This window comes from Alexandromys fortis, unplaced genomic scaffold (genome assembly GCF_014885135.2).
Source record: "Alexandromys fortis isolate MF-2015 unplaced genomic scaffold, M_Fortis_MF-2015_v1.1 scaffold_5, whole genome shotgun sequence".
NCBI lineage: Eukaryota > Metazoa > Chordata > Mammalia > Rodentia > Cricetidae > Alexandromys > Alexandromys fortis.
In genome coordinates this window covers 4,906,261-4,925,413 of record NW_026067924.1, presented here as the reverse complement: position 1 = coordinate 4,925,413, position 19,153 = coordinate 4,906,261, and the positions used below count along the sequence as shown (strand labels likewise).

The 19,153-nt window shown below is 46.0% G+C and overlaps 1 protein-coding gene across 5 annotated transcripts in view; it reads left to right on the top strand.

The window, feature by feature from the left end:
* The window catches only part of Rreb1 (ras responsive element binding protein 1), a 184,195-nt gene that overhangs the window by 42,628 nt on the left and 122,414 nt on the right, over positions 1-19,153 (top strand). For 2 of the 5 annotated variants that reach the window (XM_050142712.1, XM_050142711.1), the window contains exon 1: positions 18,868-19,132. The exons of 1 other annotated variant lie outside the window; for it this stretch is intronic. The gene's annotated coding sequence lies outside the window, so the exon portion shown is untranslated. Of the gene's footprint in view, positions 1-18,821; positions 18,841-18,867; positions 19,133-19,153 lie in introns of those variants that run through there. 2 more of the 5 variants (XM_050142722.1, XM_050142723.1) reach the window with 2 other exon arrangements.

Here is a 19,153-nt window from a genome sequence, read left to right as displayed (position 1 = left end):
CATATACACAATACAAATATTTTTTAAAAAATAATAAAATTTTAAAATTACATTTACAAAAATGTATAACTCATTTTCATTATAATGATTTTATCATCTTAACTATAGTGGTATAATATAACTTCAATAATATTATCAGAGATTATGAGATTATAAATTATGAGAAATTTGTTTATTTTTATTTGTTTAAGACAGGGTCTTATTCTGTAGACCAGGCTGGCCTCACATTCAAGATATCCACCTGCTTCTGCTTCTGTAGCTCCAGGACTAAGGGCATGCCTGACCTGACCAAGAATTTTGTTTTATAAGTACCTTAACCACATATACAGCTATCTACTTGTACTTGTGCTTGTACGGGCTCTTTAATATGTGGCAGTTTTGGAACAGTGATCTATCCGTAGCACTATTCTGTTTTAAAAAAGAGATTGCATAGGGAATTTGAGCGAATTAAGGTGTGTATGTTTGGCTGTTGAATGTAGTTATTAAGTGTCTGATTTTAAGGGCTAGAAATATGACTTCCTTGATCGAGTAAGTGCCTAGTACACCTAGAGCCCTGGGTTTTAATCCCAACACCACATAAAACCGGGCGTGGTGGGGATACACTTGTAAATCCTAGCCCTGGGGAAGTAGAAAGGAGGGTCAGGAGTTTAAAGTTGTCTTTGGTTACAGAGTGACTTTGAGCCCAGTCCTGGCTACAGGAGACTGCTTCAGAAAAGGAAGCAAAAGAAGAATCTAATTTGAACTTGTACAAGAGCTGCAGTTCACTGAGAACCTGCCGTGGGCCAGGTACTTTTCTTGAATGCTTTCTGCACATCCTCTCCTTTAATCCTCCGAGCTGTGAGTGGCCACAGCTCTTCTAAGCAGAGGAACGAGCTTCACTCCAGGCAGACACCTCTCTTAGCATCATAGGCAGTGAGTATCAGAACCAGGCCAGCCCCATCCATGTTCTCCCCGCTGCAGCCTACCCGTGTGGTTTTCATTTTATCCAATAAAATACAATTTCTAAGAAATTGCAGAGGGAAGGAAGACCTTTACCCTAAATTTGAATTTTGAATTTTAGTACAGGCAGAAAATACCATATGTATGAAGTTGTCTTATTTGTCGTTGTTTCTCGAGATGGGGGTCTCTCTGTGTAGCTCTGGCTGTCCTGGAACTCGCTCTGTAGACCAGGCTGGCCTCCAGCTCACAGATATCAGCCTGCCACTGCCTCCTGAGTGAGGGCATTAAAGGTGAGCACCACTACTACACAGCTTAGAAATGTATTCTAAAGGGAAATTATGAAAGGGACTCTAAGTGAAGAGGGTCACGTGTTTTACGGCCAGTCTTATCCATCACATTCTCTAAATAATTGCATCAGACCCTTGACTTTAAAGATTCTTACTAGTGCAGGGTGTGGTGGCACACACCTTTAATCCCAGCACTAGGGAGGCAGCGGTACAGTCAGATCTCTTGTGATGTAGAGGGGACCTGGTCTCCATACTGAATTCTAGGACAACCAGGGCTATTTAAAGAGGCCTCGTCTCAATCAGTTAATTAATTAAAATGAAGACACTTGGGCTTGTGAGATGGCTCAATGGGTAAAGGCACTTGTCACCAAGCCCAGAAGCCTGAGTTTCATACTTGGGACCCACAGCGTGGAAGGAGAGAACCAACTCCTTCCAACTGTGTTAATCCCACCAGGTGAGAAAAAGACCACTATCACATTTCCAAGCTGAGTTTGGAGAGAGCTTTATTAAATACTGGTTAGAATGATAGACACTTGCCAGGTCCATATCCAGGTTTCTTAGAGTATGGTGGTGAATCACCTAAGTCAGAGGTTTATAAAGGCAAAACCTACAAGGCTATGTGCTTCCCACCTTCGTCCAATCAGGGGCAAGCGTACATCCTGATTACTTCCTGCCTCCATACCTCTGGCCTACACATGATCAAGCCTAACCTGTGCAGTTGGGGCGATCACGCTTGTTGACAGAAGTGAAGACAATTTATCTTAAACAACAGCCCCCAGCTTTCCAGGTCATCTGTCCTGGGGCAAGTGGGGCTTACAGGTTAGAGGTATTTTGTTTTATAGATCTCTTAAGCACAGTAATTTAAACTTAAAACACAACCATTACAGTTGTCCTCTGACCTCACACATAGAGGCAAGTTCATGAGTAAACACATTTAAAATTTTAAAATTTTAAAATTAAGATAGTTGCTTCCAGAGCCAGAACTGCAGCTTAGTTGGCAGAGTTCTTACTTGCCTAGCATGCATGGAGCCCTGGGTTCTGTCCTTAGCACAGAAAATGGGAAAATAACAGAGGTAATTACTTCATGTAATGGGTTTAATGCATTTTCTTTTTATAACGAAATCATGACATGTCTATTGTAAAAAGAAATAGATATAAAATAGAGACAACCAGAATGAACAAAAAGTAACCTCTTATAATCCCATTACTCAGAAATAAGAAGTGCTAAAATTGCCAGTGTCCATGGCCTTTGTCTTTTCCTCGGGAGGGTTGAGACTAGATCTCACTATATAACTCTGGCTATCCTGGAACTCAATATGTAGACCAGCCTGGTCCTGAACTCACAGACATCTGCCTGCCTCCGAGTGCTGCCATCAAAGGAGCGTGCCACCACATCTGACTTCCACGTTTCTATATGAGTATAGTTTTTTGCTGTTACTTAAACAGAATTGATTATATATTTATAGTCAGTTTTTTCCCACTTAAACATATATGCATTCAGGGGGCAGAGGCAAGCAGATCTCTGTGAGTTTGAGGCCAGCCTGGTTGACAGAGCAAGTGGCAGGACAGGCTCCAACAGCTGGAGAAACCCTGTCTCAAAAAAACACAAACAAACAAACAATGTATAATGAAGGGGCTCAGATGGCTCCGAATTCCTGCTGCTCTCCCAGGGGACCAGAATTCAGTTCCCAGCACCCACATTAGGTAGCTTACACCTCCCTCTAACAACAATTTTAGGTCACCTGATACCCTCTTCGGATGTCTGTGGGGACTGCAATACATGAGGTGTATATATATATATATGCAGGCACTCACACATATGCATAAAACAGAAGAATCTTTAAAAATATATCATCAACTTAAACCAGATGTGGTGGCACATGCATACCCGTATTTCCACTATTCCAGCGTCAGAAGTTTAAGATCAGGGTCATCCTTGAGCTACATAGTGAGAACCTGGGATATGTGAGACCCTATAAGATATTCACACACATATAGATCATATAACATAGTATATAATATATACAAAACATTTATTTATGTTTCATGTATATGTGTGTTTGCCATAGCATGTATATGGAGGCCAAAGGAGAACATGTATGCATGCATGGGTTGGGTCCTAGGAAGCTGATGAGATTAGGTGTGTTTGGGATATGTTGGTCCTAAGGAATCAAACTCAGGTCACCAGACTTTGTAGCAGGTGTTTTTAGACAGGGTTTCTCTGTAGTTTTTGGTGCCTTTCCTGGAACTAGCTCTTATAGACCAGGCTGGCCTCAAACTCAAAGAGATCCACCTGCCTCTGCCTCCCGAGTGTTGGGATTAAAGGCGTGCACCACCACCGCCCAGCCTGTAGCAGGTGTCTTTACCCACTGAGCCATCTCTTCAGTCCACATCATGACATTTTGAAGTTTATCAAAGTATCTGCTCCAAGATTATTTTAGTGGGAGCAGAATGTTTTGTTCAGAGATCTAAATCAGATCTTAGAATTTTACTTAGAATTCTGATAAAAAGGTTCCAGACTACAGAATATCCCCCATACCATGAGGCTTTGTTGGCTGTATTAGTTGACTAGGGATGAAATGTCCAAATACCATGGCCTGCTTTGCTTAAATAACAGAATTTAATCTTCACGTGATAACCTAGGTGCTAAAAGTTTAAAGGGACGATGCCAGGCAGTGGTGGTGCACACCTTTAATCCTAACACTTGAGAGGGAGAGGCATATGGAACTCTGTGAGTTTGAGGCCAGCCTGGTCTACAGAGCAAGTTCCAGGACAAACTACACAGAGAAACCCTGTCATTAAAAGACAAAAAAACAAAACAAAAAAATTAAGGGATGAAGAAATGGCTCACCAGCCAGGAGCACTTGTTGCTCTTGTAAAGGACCCCAGTTCAATTCCTGGCATCCACATGGTGGGTCATCACTGTCTGTAATTCCAATTCCAGGATGAACTCTTCTGACCTTCTCAGACACCAAACACACACAAGATACACAGACATACATACAGATCAAATACCCATATGAAGTAAATAAATAAAATTAATCATAAAAATAAATCTAAAACACACACACATAGAGGAGCTATAATGTATGCATGCATGTATAAATACACACACATAGATGCACAGCTTAAGACAGTTAAGTCATTTCTTGAGGTCTCTGTTTGGTTTCTAGATGGGCTTCTCCCCATGTCTTTATGTTTTCTTCTGTACTCTTCCCTATCTGAATCTCTTCTTGAACTTTTTACAGAAGCGGGGATGGCATCCCGGGCTTTACGTGTGCAAGCAAGGACTCTACTACTGGTCTATATCCGCAGCCCTAATCAAATTAGGGCCCACTAATGTGTCCTCATTTTTCTTTAATAACCTCTTTAAAGGGTGCATCTCCAAATTTATCACATTTAGAGACTGGGGGTGGGCTCTTTGATGTGTGAATTTGAGCAGGAGTTCACTCTTAACAATCATACACTGGCCTTTTCTTAAGGTTCAAAATGTTTTTGTTTTTTTTTTTTTCTGGATTTGGTGACAGGCACTTTGTAATCTAGATGTTTTAGAGACTGAAATAAAAAGCAGGAAAAAAAGCTGGGGTTAGAGGTCAGTGGTAGACCATTATTCCACTGTGCTCGAGGCTCTGGTTCAGTCTCCACTTCTAGGGAGAGGGAAAACTTTTAACTGTTCTTTTTTATTTCTTTGTTACGCTAGGGTTTTATAATGGAGGACGTCTTGCATTTTAGGCCGCTGAGCTGTAGCTCCCTGCAGTGGTTTTCTAGTTTTGTTTTAGCTTTTGAGTTTTGGTGCTGAGGATAGAAATCATGGCCTCACGTGCTGGCTGGTGCTTTGCTGGTGAACTTTGCTGCCAGTCCGCTGGCTTTATTTTAAGAAGATCTCCCTGAGGAAATATAGGTTTGGATTTGTTTGTTTGCTTGGTTGTTTTTTCGAGACAGGGTTTCTCTGTGTAGCCCTAGCAGCTCTGGAACTTGCTGTGTGGACCAGGATGGCCAAGAACTTGAACTCTGCCTCCTGAGTGCTGGCATTAAAGTCGTGTGCCACTATTGCCCAGTGGAGTTAGGATTTTAAAAGCTTTGTTTAGGTTTTTGGCTTTTTTTTTTTTTTTTTGGGGGTTTTTTAAATGGCATTTGTTGTTTTGAAGATAACAAGCCTTCAGGCCATAAGAGCCACTGAATCGGTCTGAGTTTCCTGCTGCATGTTGAACATAGACCTGCTGCACATCCATTGGTAGCTTCTTCAGTGAATGAACAAATGGCTGTCAAGTATCTTCAGCCATGCAAAGACTTTATTTTTGTTTCACGCCATTCTCCATCCTTTAAAGGCTCTTGCTGGGCAGACACGTTTAGCTTAGTCAGCAGAGTGCTGCCTAACGTACACAGAGTCCACGACTCAATCCCCTCCACCGCAGAAAGCAGGCACGGGGGCACGTGACTTGTAATCTCCGTCCTGGGGAAGCTGAGGCACATTCCAGGCCCGCCTAGGCTACAGAGAGGACTGTCCCCTGATAAACAGAAAGGGGGCACTGTGTTCTGAGGCAGGCATGTGATAAAGTGGTGACTTGGCTAAGGCCACCACATCGCCTTCTAGAAGTCAGACTCATTCTGATACCATGGGTTTCACTGTGCAGCAACGCTCAAGCTCCAGAACGTGTTTCTGTTTCCTAAGAGAGGGAAGTCTTTACCCCGAGGGGATTCATACATGGCTGCTTTCAATGCTGATAACTGGATAGGGTTTTTCACAGCCATTTGGTAGTGTGACTTTCCTGTGACATCTTCAGCATGTCTCACAGCTGAAAACTCTCAGTCTGACCCTTTGACTGGGGAACTTGAGAATCCATTGTGTGAGTAGGATGACCAGGCAGTCTGGGCGGAGCCATGACAATAGTCAAGGGCTGTCTGTAGTAGTAAAGTGGTCCACCCTTTACCAGCATCCTTTGAAGCTGAGGCTAAAGCTTCTTGTTTTTGGTTCTGACCACCATTCAGCTGGACTTGTAAAGACACACACTCATGACTGGGAATGTAGCTCTGTGGTAAGGCACTTGCCTGGAGAATATGAGGTCCAGGGGGTCAAACCCTAGCATTTCGAGGAAAACCCGAAAAGGATAGATGTGCACACTACTCACTGAGGAAGTATGTGCTTTATTTACCTGTACCTTGCTTTGTAAATGAAGAGCTCCACCCTACAAAGAAACACAAACTTTTAAATGTAAGTCTTCTGGACTAAGAAAGATTTTCATTTGATAAGGAGGGCAAGGCTTTTGTTTGTTTGTTTGTTTGTCTGTTTGTTTGTTGTTCATCTTGTCAGAATGGCTGACCCTTTTGAGAGTCCTGAAAAGGAAGGACTGAAAACTTGTAGGAAGCGGTGAACTTGCACTGTGGAGGGAGGATGGGCTCAGAAGAGTTGTGTAACATCTCATGAAATCTTGTATATTTATATCTCTGAAACATTTGCCATGTAGACGCGTGCTAACAACACGTCGGTCTAAAGCCCACCAGGTTGGTGGGAAGTGTAACTCGGTGGTAGGGCCCTTGCCTGGCACTGGTGAGGCGCCGGGCTCCATCTCCAGCGCTGCCGAAAGTAAGAGGATGGCTGCTGAGAATGGGGAAGTAAACTTGGCTGCAGACTGCAAAGGAGTTGGTTCTCCTGCTTAGTCTTGACACATTTCTAACAACCTTGGTTATCCAGTTTCCTAACCGCTGCAGATTAGAGCAGATCAATTCAAAGGGGAAGAGCAGGTTGCTATTGGCAGGCACATAGAGTTCAGAAAGAAGTGACAAGGGTCAGCCAGATAGTGAGGAGGAGAAGCAACAAAAAGCAGACAAGCGCTTGGGCTGGAAGGGACTGTGGCGGCCTGGGGAGTGCTGGTGAATGGCTATGGGGCGTCTAAAGACTAACAGTTTCTTCAGGATGGGACCCCCTGCAGCCTGTGCTAAAATGCTGTTTACAAAACACTGGCATGGGCCTGGGAGTGTAGCTCAGGACACACGTGTTCCTAGTGTGCACGAGGGTTGGGTTGAACTCTTGACACCAAACAACAAAGGCAGCAAAAGCTATTGAATGATAGTTGTTAGTATAGACGTTTATGATCTTATCGTTCTGTTCATATATTAGTTTTCTGGTGTTTTAGAAAACAAAGCAGGGGCTGGTGAGATGGCTCAGTGGTTAAGAGCATAGACTGCTCTTCCAGAAGACCGGGGGTCAATTCCCAGCACCTACATGGCAGCTCTCAGCTGTCTGTAACTCCAGTTCCAGAGAATCTGACATCATTATACCAATGCACAGGAAATAAAGTTAAATAAAGTTTTTTTTTTTAAGAAAGAAAGAAAGAAAGAAAGGAAGAAAGAAAGAAAGAAAACAAAGCAAAGCCAAAGCCATATACAGGGCATTTCAGAGGGGGGCAAAAAATGACTTCTACTTAAAATGATAACTCTTCAACTACCAGAAACAATGTTTTCCTCAAATCATCTGTGTAGCTAGAGGAACGATGGACTAGTTGAGGAATAACCTCTGCTTAGAGTAATAAGCAAGGTGCATTAAAGTGTTCTCAGCAGCCCACTCCTACCTTCTTTCCTCCTCCTTTTTTCTCTTTTTTTGAGACAGAGTCTCACTGCGTAGCTCAGGCTGGCCTGGAATTCATATGTAGAGCCGGCTGGTCTGAGGCTCCCAAAGATCCACCTACCTCCACCTCATCAGTGCCACCTCTGCCAGCTGCTTTCTACTCCTTGTCTGCGACTCTTTAAGGGATTGTTGTTAAGAAAATTTTGAAACTGCAAATGATGTCTCAGACCTGGCCAACCTTCTGCTGCATTTGCTACTCCTAGACAAACCCTTTCTCCAACCACTTACCGCGTTCCAGCTCCCCTTACCCTCCTCCTCCAGGTCGGTTCTTCCAACTCTGTACACTTTGCCACATATAGTATGTCAAGAGTATGCAAATCCTGCAGGGCGGTGGTGGCACATACCTTTAATCGGGAGGCAGATAGATCTCTGTGGGTTCGAGGCCAGCCTAGTCTACAGAGTGAGTTCACTATGGGGGGGGGGGGGGGGGGGGGGGGGGGGGGAGAGTGTGCAAATCCCTTCTTTCAAGAGAGGCTTCATCCATAGAGCCTCTCACTCAGAAATCAGTTCCTAGCCGGGCGGTGGTGGTGGTGCACTCCTTTAATCCCAGCACTCTGGAAGCAGAGACAGGTGGTTCTCTTTGAGTTCCAGGCCAACCTGCTCTACAGAGTGAGTTTCAGCACAGTGAGGGCTGTCTGCTGGAATCAGAGGTGTGTGCCACCACCACCCAGCTCAAACTGGATAATTTATAACGAGTGTAAAGAAGTGTAAAGAGCGGTTTATCTAGCTCCTGGCTCTAGAAGTCCAAGCACATGGCCCAGGCATCTGCTCAGCATTTGGTGAGGCCCCTCTTACTGCATCATAACACATTGAGGGGGTGGGGTCGTGGAATCCCATAGGACACAGTAAACAAGCCAGCTGACATGGCTCCCTTAATCCCACTGTCATACAGGAGGACCTCGGGTTTTGTACTCTCCTGCCTCTGCCTCCCAAGTGCTAGGATTACAGATTGTGTCAACACAGAGCTTCATGAATCCTAGGCAAGAATTCTACCAACTGAGCTATATCCCTTGTCCCTTTTTTCTCTCCCCTCCATTTTACTTAAACAAAGCTATAATCCAGCCCAGGCATGGAAGTGCTCCTCTGTTATTCTAGCACAAAAGAGGCAGAGACAGGGGTACTGCAGGCCAGAGGCCAGCCTGAGCTGCACAGTTTCTATCTCAGGAAAACAAAATAAATATCCATGACCTCCTATAATCCTATTTGCTTCCAAAGGCTCCATCTCCAAGATCTATAAATCTATCAGCATTGCACTCTGGAGATTAAGTTTTAGCATACATTTGGGAGGAGACAAATTGCTAGATCACAGTAGCCTCTGCGACTTGAGAAGTCTGCCTTCTTGTCCCCTTGCTGTGTCATTAATCTCTCTCTCTCTCTCTCACTCTCTCTCTCTCTCTCTCTCTCTCTCTCTCATTATAATGTCACCAGTCAGATTGGATCAGGACCCACCATAATATTTGCATCTTACATCAGTAATCTCTTCAAGGATCAGATATAGTTTCTTTCTGAGGCATTTCAAGTTAAGGCTTGGAAGTGAATGTGGAGGGACACAGCTGAGCCCACGGTACTTCCTCTGATATTTATACATTCCCCTTCCTCATCTTCCGAGTGCTACTGCACATTGCCCCCACAACAGCCTAAGCTTCTATTTTATACTTTTTATCTCAACCCCAACCCCTCATTTTCTGTCCATCCCCATGATTGATCTATGTCTGGTTTGTTTCTTTTTTTCTAAATCTTACTTACTTACTTTTTATTCATTCATTCATTCGTTCGTTCATTTTTTGAGACAGGGTTTCTCTGTAGCTTTGGTGCCTGTCCTGGAACTCACTCTGTAGAGCAGGCTGGCCTTGGACTCACAGATCCACCTGTCTCCACCTCTCAAGTGCTGGGATTTAAGGCGTGTGCCACCACTGCCCAGCCTTACATTTTTTGTGTAGGAATATTTTCCCTACATGCATGCATGTGCACCATACTCATGCCTGGTACTAGGAGAGGTCAGAATAGGGTGTCAGATCCCTTGGAACTGGTTACAGATGGATGTGAACCGTCATGGGGCTGTACTAGGAATCAAACCCAGTTTCTCTGGAAGAGCATCATAACACAGTGCTCTTTTTGTTGAGCTATCTCTCTGGTCCCTGTTCTGGTTTCATTTCATATCTGCTCCAGTTCCTCAACTCAGACCTCTCCATCTCACCAGCATCCATCCTTGGGTTCGCCTTCCCAGAGAACCCCATGCCTGGTTCCTGCTTGACCCCATCTTGCTTGCTCTCCTAGCTCTCCAAGCTAGCTAGGCCTGCTTTCTTTGTCTTCACTCCCTATGGAAGAGCAGCCAGTGCTCTTAACCTCTGAGCCAAATCTCCAGCCCCCAAGAGGGCCCTCTTGTCACCCTGCTTCCTTCTGGCATGAAGGCCTTGGAGGGAAACTCAAGAGTTATGACTAAGGTTTGTGTTAGCCTCAGCCTGTGCCTCTTTCTTGGTCTTCTGTACTGGTGTTTTGCGCATTCAAGGCCATCCGTTACCAGCTCTCACAACTTGCTCCCTTTCCCCCACCAATATTTCTTCTGTGTCCTTACAATTCATCCTCCCTCTCCTTTGTTAGAGGATGATTTATTATTGTGGGGGCTAGAGAGATGGCTTGGTGGTTAAGAGCCCTTGTTTTTGCAGAGGACCCACATTCAAACCCCAGAACCCAAGTGGTAGCTCCCAACCATCTGTAACTGAGATGCCCTCTCTGACTTCCACAGGCACCGGACACAAAGTCCTGTCATTGCTTTTCAGCCTCAGGGCTAAATCATCTCAAGGCTGATCTCAGGACATTTTCTTCTCTGTCCCAGACACAGGTATGTGCTCCTTCCTTCCAAAGCAGTTGCTTTCTGCTTCCGATAGCTGTGTTCCCTCCCTTTCTGGCGTAATTTTTTTTTCCTTTGGACATGAGTCATCTGACTAATGACACCATACCTCTTTCACACTGATCCTCTTCCACCATGGCACTATCAACACTTGAGGCCAGAGAATTCTCCCCCGTGGGGCTTGTCCTGTGCACAGCAATAGACTAAGCAGCATGCCTGGCCTCTACTAAGTACCTTTCTTCCCATTTGTGATAGGCCAGGAGGATGTGGAGATGTTGCTGAACGCCGCTTGTAGAGCAGAACTGCCTGCTTAAAAACATTGGTGTGAATGTTCAGGAATGTGGATTCTAGGCTGCTGGTTGTGGTGGTGCATGCCTTTAATCCCAACGTTTGGGAAACGGAAGCAGAGGCAGAAAGGTCTCTGAGTTCGAGGCCAGCATGGTCTACAGAGTGAGTTCCAGGGCAGCTAGGGCTACATAGAGAAACCCTGTCTCAAAAAAAACAAAAAAACAAAACAATAAAAGGTGTTGGTTCTGCCCAGGTGTTATATCTAGTCTCTCTGCAGGTATACTGAAATCCATAATATGTCCAGCTAAGGCTTCTGCGTTATTCTGCACATACAGAATACAGTACTTGAGGAACAGAAAGAGGTTTGTACCCCATGCTATGTGAGGGAATAACAATTATAAACAAAGCTGCTCAAACTAAAAATGTGTACCATCTTACCTTTCTGATTAAATTCTTTTTTAAAGACAGGGTCTCACTGTGTAGCTCTGACTGGCCTGGAACTTCCTCTGTAGACCAGGCTGGCCTCAAACTCACAGAGATCTATCCGCCTGCCTCTGCTTTAAGTGCTAGAATTAAAGGTATGTGCACCATGCCTACCCTTCCTCCTCCCCAATCCCAGTAAAATTCTTGTTAACTGCACACACAAGTGACAACTCTTCTGCACAACTCCCGCCAATTGTATTTTATTGAGATATTCAAAACAACCAACAAGGCCTTTAAGAGAATCAGTAATCGATTTTATTCAAAGTTGGCTGACAATGGCAGTAGTGAGGAAGGTAGGGCCCCGGGGATGGATGTGTGATGGCATTGCAGTTCTATGCCCAGTTCTTTGATACTGGGCACTCAAGTAATGTCCCAGCCTCGGCTGTAGAACGGGCACAGTCATGGCACCTACCTGACCAGTGTGTGGAGGGGCTGAAGTGAGATCTTAGCTAGAAGCTCACCCTTGGACCAGCGCCCGCCCAGCACGGCCAGTGTCCAGTAAGCGGTAGCTGCTGTCTTCACTGTGCCCTTTTCCTTTCTCTTCCTTCTCAGCCGAGCTCACGGCCTTCACTTCCTCTTCTTCTTTAACCCCTTACTTCCTAGGCCTCTTTGCCTTCCACGCTCTCATCGGCCTGGTTTCACAGAGCTTGCCTTTTCCCAGTCACTAGCCTTGATGGCTCTGTTTTAGGGCTGGCCACCTCTTCCCTTAAAAGCCGCCACTTCCTCGGCTGATCTGCTTCAGAGGAAAACGAGAGCCCCCCCCCCCCCCCCCCCCCCCCCCCCCCCCCCCCCCCCCCCCCCCCCCCGTCACTCCCACTTCCTTCTCCTCCTAATTGCAAGCATTTCCCTGGGTTTAGCCTGGTGGCCTCTTATTGTCCATTGTCTTTTCAGACCTTCAGGCTGGACCCAGTTCCCCCTGATCTTCGTTTGCATCTTCTCCCCAAAATTCATGGCACTAGTGAGCTGGCTCCCCCATCTCTGTAAGTCACAGTCAAGGGACCAAAGCTAACGGATTCTATCTCCTCCCCCTCTCCTCCAGTCCTTTTCATTCCTGTCGTATTCCTGCACGGACATCAGCCAGGCTGACATCACTTAGTGACCTTTCTTGTTTTATACCATACTTTCTGATTAATGCTCTATAACTTCTTTCACTTTCTTTCTCCCATAGTCAATTGATCAGTTTCTCTTCATTTCATGGCCCGTTTCCCCCCTCTTTCTTGAGACAAGGTTTCACTATATATCCCTCCCTTGAATTCACAATCCTGTTGCTGAGTTCTAGGATTCCAGGCATGTGCCACCATGCCCAGCTTGTGACCTAATGTCTTAAATCAGTTTTCTCCCCTCTACCTCGGCAGCAGCACCCGGATTTTTACTCGTTCTGAAGTGAACTCCTCGACTAACTCCTAATGAGTATTCCTGTCTCTTTTTGTCATCTTCCAGAGTATTCTCCATAGCACCATGAAGGAAGCTGGCTGCCCTCCTCTGCAAGCTCTTTCCTGGACGAAGTCCAAGTTTGCTTAGAGGTTTGCAGAAGCCCCCTGGCTGCTGCTCCAGCCCCGTCTCTCGCTGCCCCCCCCCTCCCTCCCCAGCTGCTGTCACCGAGGGAGGTGTTTGCAGTGCAGGAGACTGACCTTGTGGCGTGCCTCTGTGCCCTTGTGCTGGCTGCTCCCAGACTTCTCTGTCTGGTGTGTGCTACCTCCTCCTCTCTGCCTGGAAGACACCTACACGTCTCAGGAGACTCAGCAGACTGTGTCACCTCATCCAGGCAGCCTTCTCCAGTGTCCACATCCTTTCTTCAGAGGCATAGCCCCCTTTCCCCTTTATTTCCACCTCAAGCCTTAGTGTCAGGTACTCGGCTACCTTCTACCTCAAATAGACTCCCACCTCCAGACTTTCTTATTTTTATTATTCTCTTATTCTACCTCAGGTGTTAGCTTGGTCCTGATTTCTTTACTTCTACTTCCCAACCTCCCCTCTGCTACAAGATGTTTTCTGACAGCTTTTTCTCTAAAAGAGTCTCTCTGCGTTGGGTACTCAAGATTTTTTCGTGGGTGATACAGAAAAATTCTGTGTAATCTCACATATTTACCTATGTCCCAGCACTTGTCAATTCCTGCTCATCTTTTAATACATCCATCCTAAGACCTTTACCAATTTTAGGAAAAAGCCCATAATTTGCTACAATACTGCTTTTTTTTTTTTTTTTTTTTTTTTTGAGACAGGGTTTCTCTGTGGTTTTGGAGCCTGTCCTGGAACTAGCTCTTGTAGACCAGGCTGGTCTCGAACTCACAGAGATCCGCCTGCCTCTGCCTCCCAAGTGCTGGGATTAAAGGCGTGCGCCACCACCGCCCGGCTCTACAATACTGTTTTTATGTCTACTGGTTTTGCTATATAATATATGTTTTATACTCTCTCTATATGGCTTCATTTGATTGCCCTTTTGGTGCTAATTTTGGCTTTGTGTGTGTGTGTGTGTGTGTGTGTGTGTGTGTGTGTGTGTGTGTGTGTGTGTGTATGCATGCTGGTACCCTCAGAAACCAGAAGAGGGTATCAGGTCTCTGGAGCTAGGTTTATAGACAGTTATGAGCTACCTGATGTAGGCACTGGAACTGAAATCCGGTCCTCTGGAAGGGCAGCAAGTGCTCTTAAACCCTGAGCCATGCGTCTCAACCCTCACCTTTTTGTTGTTTTAAGATAGGGTCTATATAGATAGCCCTGGCTAGCTTGGAAATTGGAGTAACACTCCTGCTTCTGTCTTTCCAGTAATGGGATTAAAAATGTACACCACCATGACTGGCCTAATTTATCAGTTTTATTCCCAATTTTTAATCTCTTAACTTGCTGGTGATTCTCTGTAGCTAACTTCCACTTATTGTGTATGTGTGTTTACACATGTGCAGGCCTGGGTGCCTGTACTTTGGTACACAGGTGGAAGCCAGAGGATAATATTTTAGTGTGGGTTCCCTCCTTCCACTGTGGGAATTTGACAGATTGAATTTAGGTCACCAGGCTGGCTAGCAAATGACTTTACCTGCGGATCCATCTCAACAACCTTCAAATTCTGTTTACTTTAAAAAAAAATTTTTTTTAACTTTATTTTATGTGCATTGGTGTGAAGGGCTCGGATCCCCTGAAATTGGAGTTACAGACAGTTGTGAGCTTCCATGTGGATGCTGGGAATTGAACCACCGAGTCATCTCACCAGCCCCCTCTGTTTACTTTTTAAGCTCTTATGACCGATGCTGCAACGAACATCTGTGACTGAACACATATATCATTTTTAGTATAAGACTTAGGCGTAGCCGGGCAATGGTGGCGCACGCCTTTAATCCCAGCACTTGGGAGGCAGAGGCAGGTGGATCTCTGTGAGTTCGAGACCAGCCTGGTCTACAGAGCTAGTTCCAGGACAGGCTCCAAAGCCACAGAGAAACCCTGTCTCGAAAAAAAAAAAAAAAAAAGACTTAGGAGTAGAATTGCTGGCTCACTTGGTCACTATGTGAGGTTTTGTTGTTGTTGTTTGTTTGTTTGTTTCTCAAGACAGGGTTTCTCTGTAGCTTTGGAATCTGTCCTGAAACTAGCTCTTATAGACCAGGTTGGCCTCAAACTCACAGAGATCTGCCTGCCCTCTGCCTCCTGAGTGCTGGGATTAAAGGCGTGTGCCACCTCCGCCCAGCCACTATGTGTGTTTTAAAGGACTGCCAAGTTATATTTCAAAATGACTGCACCATTTACCATCCCTCCAACATCCTTGCCAGCATTTAGTTATGGGCCTTCAGGTGAGTGCCATTTTAGTGGCTGTAAAGCAGCATCTATCTCATAGTGGTTTGATAACATGATTCTTCTTTACTTATTGGGTGTTTGGTAAATATTTATTGTATAAATGATATCAACATTTGAACAAATCTTTAAACAGGTACTTTGACTTTCAAGTTTATTAATGAAGGTGGTATAAGGCTATTAGAATCTAATTCTTTTTGTTTTGTTTTTCTGTGTAACAGCCCTGGCAATCCTGGAACTCTCCCTATAGACCAGGCTGGCCTTGATTGAACTCAAAGAGATCTGCCTGCCTCTGCCTTCTGAGTGTTAGGATTGAAGGTGAGTGCCCCCATGGCTGGCTAGAATCCAATTCTTTTTAGTACTCTATTGTGTTTTATTTTGGCGTGAGATAGGGTTTTTTTTGTTGTTTTATTTTTATTTATTTGTTTGTTTGTTTGTTTTTCGAGACAGGGTTTCTCTGTGTAGCTTTGTGCTTGTCCTGGAATTAGCTCTTGTAGACCAGGCTGGCCTCGAACTCACAGAGATTCACCTTCTCCTGCCTCACAAATGCTGGGATTAAAGGCGTGTGCCACCATTGCTGGGCCCCGAGATAGGGTCTTATGCTGTAATTACAGCCAAGGCTGACCTGGAACTCACGGCAATCCTCTGTAGTGTTGCTATTACAGACGTGTGCCACCATGCCTCATTAGAATAAAAAAAATTCCAGGTGACTTTTTTTGTTGCAAGAATTATCTACGTGGTATAAAAATGGTGATTTGTCACGAGAATCCATGGAACTTTGGACATTTGAAAGTATTTTGTAGAATAAACTAACTGCAAGTAAAACTCCAACTTTGATATAGCTGCTGTTTGTGACTTAGCACAACAGCAAGTAGGAAGTGAAGGCAGAAGGATGGTGAGTTTGAGGCTGGTCTACAAGAAAAGAGCCAGGGTCAAACAAAATACATCAAAACAAACGACAAAACCCCGCGTCTCCCAAGAGACAAGAAATAAGGTAGCATTATCAGAGTGCCCATCCTTAATCCCCTTTGTTTGAACAGGTTGTAAATTGGAACCTCAACACTAATTTCTAGGACGACCGTATGAACTATTCTATTTATTTAAAAGTCAGCCTCCTCTGCAGACCAGTCCTCAAAACAACTTTTGAAAATAATACTCCTGCCAGGCGGTGGTGGCACACGCCTGCCTTTAATCCAAACACTCAGGAGGCGGAGGCAGGCCTGGTCTTTAAGAGCTAGTTCCAGAGCGGGGCGGTGGTGGCACATGCCTTTAATCCCAGCACTCGGGAGGCAGAGGCAGGTGGATCTCTGTGAGTTCGAGTCCAGCCTGGTCTACAAGAGCTAGTTCCAGGACAGGAGCCAAAAGCTACGGAGAAACCCTGTCTTGAAAATCAAAAANAAAAAAAAAAAAAAAAAAAAAAAAAAGAGAGAGAGAGAGATAGATAGTTCCAGAACTGGCTCCAAAGCAACACAGAGAAACCCTGTCTAGAGAGGCTTAGGCGAGTGGAACCAGGTGAGTATAATGGCACACGCTTTTAATCCCAGCACTTGGAAGGCAGAGGTAGGTATATCTGTGAGTTTGAGGCCAACCTGGTCTACAAAGTGAATTCCAGAACAGCCGGAGCTACATAATGAGACTGTCTCCAAAAACCAAAGAAAACAGAATTGGGATTGCTAAGGCTGGCAGAGCACTTGCCTAGCATGAGACCACGCTAGCACTTCATAAATGGGGTGTGATGGCACTAGGAATCACAAGTTCAAGATTATCCTCAGTTAGCGAGTTCAATGCTGGCCTGAAGACCTTGTCCAAAAAAAAAAAAAAAAAAAAAAGGGAAAAAAATATGCTACTGCTACAATTTCACTGGATAGAGTTTTGCTCAGTAAACAGTAGACTCTGGGAAATACAACAGGTTCTGAAAACTTACTTTTAATGACTGGAAGTCAAAGAAACAGCCAGCTGAATCAGTTCCCTCCCTGTCTGTGCTTTCGTCTACTTATCTCAAGTTAGGGGTAGTGGTCCAACTGTTTTTCTTTGGTTCTAGAGAGATCTATCTTGGCCAGGCTTCGTTTTGTTCATTCTATCCTCAGACAGGCACTTCTGTCTGTAGTCCCCCCAAACTAGACAACATTTGAAGGAAGACTTCAAATTAAAGTCTGTAATGGGCTTTACAACTCTAGGGTGCTGGGGCATTCCAAGAGGAGCCCATGGGGTGGAGTTAGGGCAAAGGTCATACTAAATAAGCGTGTAGCCAGCTTTCTGCATGTGTAACATCAACTATGTGGTCCCAAATGCATAACTCTATAGTCCTGTTTTCTGTGCTTTTTATCTTCAGAATTTGTGTGTGTGTGTGTGTGTGTGTGTGTGTGTGTGTGTGTGTAAAGGTAACTATCATTCTCATCTTTCTGAAGATGTATCCAAAGGCCGAGAACAAGCCCCCTTTGGAACCTAAGTAGAAACTGTCTTACTAGTTGGAAACATGTCAGCTGCTTTATGGAGGAAGCACAGCTGAGGCCTGGCTTCTCTGGGTTCTGTGATAACTCGGGCCAAGGCAGTGTGGTGGCTTCGGGAGCCCCAGAGATGGAGAGAGGTTCGCAGGAGGACTCGTGCTTTTCAGAGTTGAAACAGGAGCCCTCTGAGAGAAAGAGATAGTTCATGTGGCTTCCCTGACGCCTTGAAGGGAGACGTGGATGACACAGCACCAGCCATTCCTCGCGGGGTGGGGACAAGGTGGAGGTAGACGCCTTCCTTAGGCCCCTCTCGGGCTGTCAGCATCATTTGTAGGAAGTGAGAAGGCAAAGTGACAAAAGTTTAGGACCCTTGCGTTTGTTAGAAGAGAAGCAAGTTCCAAAGTCGCTCCGCTAGTGGGAAGGACCAAGTTGGGAGAGAAACTGTAAGAGGTTGGGGGCGGGGTGAAGCGCCTGCTCTTTAATCTCCGGCCCCATCCTCTACTCGCCCCACCTGGATGCAGGGCGAGGACCGCGTACTTTAGAAGGAACTGTGCAGGTTGGGGCCCCGCTTTCAGATTCAGGGGAGCGGAGACGGATCTGGGGGCCCACCGTCACCACAGTACCCTCTCTCGGGCCTCCCGGGCGTCCCCCCCAAACTTCTCTCCGTATCTCTGCCTTTCCCCTGACTCTGTTAAAATAGTGAAACAAACCGTGTTGTAGAGTGATGGAAAGCCGCGGGCTGAGAGCCACTGGCTGTGAGGGGCTGGAGAGGAGGGGGCACGGTGGCCGGAGATAGTGACCACCAGTGAGTGCTGGGTGGATCGGAATTGCGCTCAGCTGCAGCCGCTGAGACCCTTCCCCTCGGGCGGCCGGGCCCGCCCCTGGCCCCGGGCGCCTAGGAGGGCGTGGGGGCAAACTTGGATCTGCTATTGGGGTATGGTGGGGACTCCACCTCCATCCATCCTGAGATAGTGGCAACTGCGGTTGCCTACCTTAAATTGGGGCGGGGGTGACGATTGGGACAGCCGGGTACCGCGGTCCTACCGACTCCCCCAGCTCAAGCCACCGCGGCCGCTGCGGCAGCTCTGTAACACGTCCCCAGGAGACTCGCAGGAGCAACACGTGATGTGTCTACTTATCAGGGTGAGAGGGGGAGAGCGAGTCTCCGTGCGTGCGGGCGAGGAAGCGGGGCGGGGGGCCGAGGCGGGGGCCGAGAAGACGGCTGGGGCAACGGGGTCGCCAGCTCCTCGCCCACCTCCCTCCCTATGGGAGAAGAGGAGGAGGGGAAGTGACTGCGGAGTTGATGAACTTTGCACATCCAGAAACGCCATTTTGATTCCTTTTCCGGAACAAGTTTGCATCTCTCCTCGTTCTCTCCCCGAAGCCCACCGGTCCCTACCGCATCATGCCTGGGAGCCCAGCACCCTGCCGGGCCGTAAGTACACATCCCGAGTCC